Source organism: Onychostoma macrolepis, chromosome 20 (genome assembly GCF_012432095.1).
Source record: "Onychostoma macrolepis isolate SWU-2019 chromosome 20, ASM1243209v1, whole genome shotgun sequence".
Taxonomy (NCBI): Eukaryota; Metazoa; Chordata; class Actinopteri; order Cypriniformes; family Cyprinidae; genus Onychostoma; species Onychostoma macrolepis.
The window spans coordinates 31,292,483-31,294,744 of record NC_081174.1 but is presented as its reverse complement, the minus strand read 5'-3'; positions in this window follow the sequence as shown (position 1 = coordinate 31,294,744).

Sequence of the window (2,262 nt, the reverse complement as noted above, 5' to 3'; positions counted from 1 at the left end):
GAACGAGGTTTACAGACCGCCTGCGGAGGAGGTTGAAGGGATCGTGAGGAATCAAAAGGCTCTTTCCCACAGGACCACGGCTGGAGCTCTGAGAGCGGCGGATGAGTTACTGAGAACAAAAATCGAGTCCGGTGGGAGACAAGGTGAAGAGCCTGCATTCACATCAAACAGGCTCCTGAGATTCTGTGATAGTGGCGTGACGTCGTTGCTTTGAACTTCATCTTCCTCAAACCCTTCATTAATTAAGTCCAGTGGGCTGCCGAGTCAAAGAAGATGAATGTAATGTAGAGGCCAAATGGATGCTAAAAAATGAAGCGCTATTAGGGTCAAATTCAGCCTCCAGAGCATCTCTACGAATCCCTTTCCAAATTCACCATTAGTAAACAGATATTAGAGGAATAGTACAGCCGTAAATGAAAATTAGCTGAACATGTGCTCACCTTCAGGCCATCTGAGATTTGTAGAAATGTGTCGCTGCATCAGTGTCTCAGCAATGGATGCTCTGCAGTGAATGGGTGCCGTCAGAATGAGAGTCCAAACAGCTGATAAAAACATCACAATAATACACACCACTCCAGTCCATCAGTTAACATCTGGAGAAGACAAAAGCTGAGACAAATCCAGCATCAAGACGTTTTTAACTCAAATACGAGTCCATAATTCTAGTTAACAAAAATATGTTCTGAGAATGTTTTCTTAATGTTCCCATTAAGTTATGAAAACGTTCTCTGAACGTTCAAAACATGCAGTTTTTTAAATGTTTTAAAAATCAGATAAATCTTGGTTATGCAAATGTCAAAGAAACGTTCCATTGTATCATTTTTCAAACTTTACATGGAAATGTTACTTTTGAATGTTCTCTGTAACATTTTAAACTTTCAACTGAAATGCTTCGGAAAAAGTTATTCCATGAACAATGTTTAAATAACATTTTTGTGCTAACATTTTGAGAACATTATTTTTTTTTAAAAAGAAGAAAAAAAAAAGCAAATGACTTTGAACGAACGTTTCATTAATGTTACTGGAGGAACGTGTGTTTATAACGTTGAGAGAACGTTCTGAGAACATTCCCTTTTATCTGATAATCCATAATAACGCTTCCTCCAGTGATAAAGTGTTCTGGTCTGAATCAGGAGAGAAATCTGCACAGATCAAAACAGCTCTAAACACATATGTGTCTGGATTTTGATGTGAAAGACAACAGGAGATGGGCTTTATCACTGGAGGAAGAGTTATTATGGATTATGAACTCGTATTTTAGTTAAAAACATCTTAATGCTGGATTTGTTTCAGCTTTTGTCTTCTCCAGATGTTAACTGATGGACTGGAGTGGTGTGGATTATTGTGATGTTTTTATCAGCCATTTGGACTCTCATTCTGACGGCACCCATTCACTGCAGAGCATCCATTGCTGATGCAGTGACACATTTCTCCAAATCTGATGAAGAAACAAACTCATCCTAATCTTGGATGATCTGAGGATGAGCACATTTTCCGAAAATGTTTATTTTTGGGTGAACTATTTCTTTAACCAGCAGTAAATTACTGTGTTAACTATTGGAAATGTTTTAGAAAAGATGCATCAGCTACAACGTCAGCAGCATAAATCCTGCAGCTGTTTGGTTATTAGTTTACATTCACCAACAGCTTGTGTGGTAAACATCTAAAGAAGGGGAAAAAAGGTCATTTCAGGGGAGAATGATCAGTATTTTTCTTTAGAATAAGACCAGGAACATGCATTAAAGTAAATATAGTCGATGTTAATTTCACCTGACATTAATAGCACAAAACAAGCAATGGTTTCAGTCGATACCAATTTCAATACAACAGCAAAAGCTTGACCTGCAAGCTCTTCTGAACGAACTAAACATTGTTTCTCGGGTAATTATTCGAGGCAAGAAGAAACAACTTCCAAACAACAGAAAAAAAGTGTTTTTCAGGTATAACGGCAACAAGTGTTAACGTTCAGAAACTCAAAAAAACAAAAACACTGAAGCAATTAAATGACTGCAGTCCTCAGTGTATGATTATTAATTATTATTCATTCTGAATTTGCTGCTGTTGGAGTTTGACTGAGACGCTGTAATTAAAAATGAGCCGTACAGTCTGTTTCTTCAGGCCAAACTTTGTGTTCATGTTGGATTGTAGATTATTACAGATACGGAAGCAATTCAGACAAAATCAATGAGCCATTTTCTCTTTTTACTTATTAATATTCAACATTGATAATTAATAATTCAGCATCAGCTGTATTTGCATCAT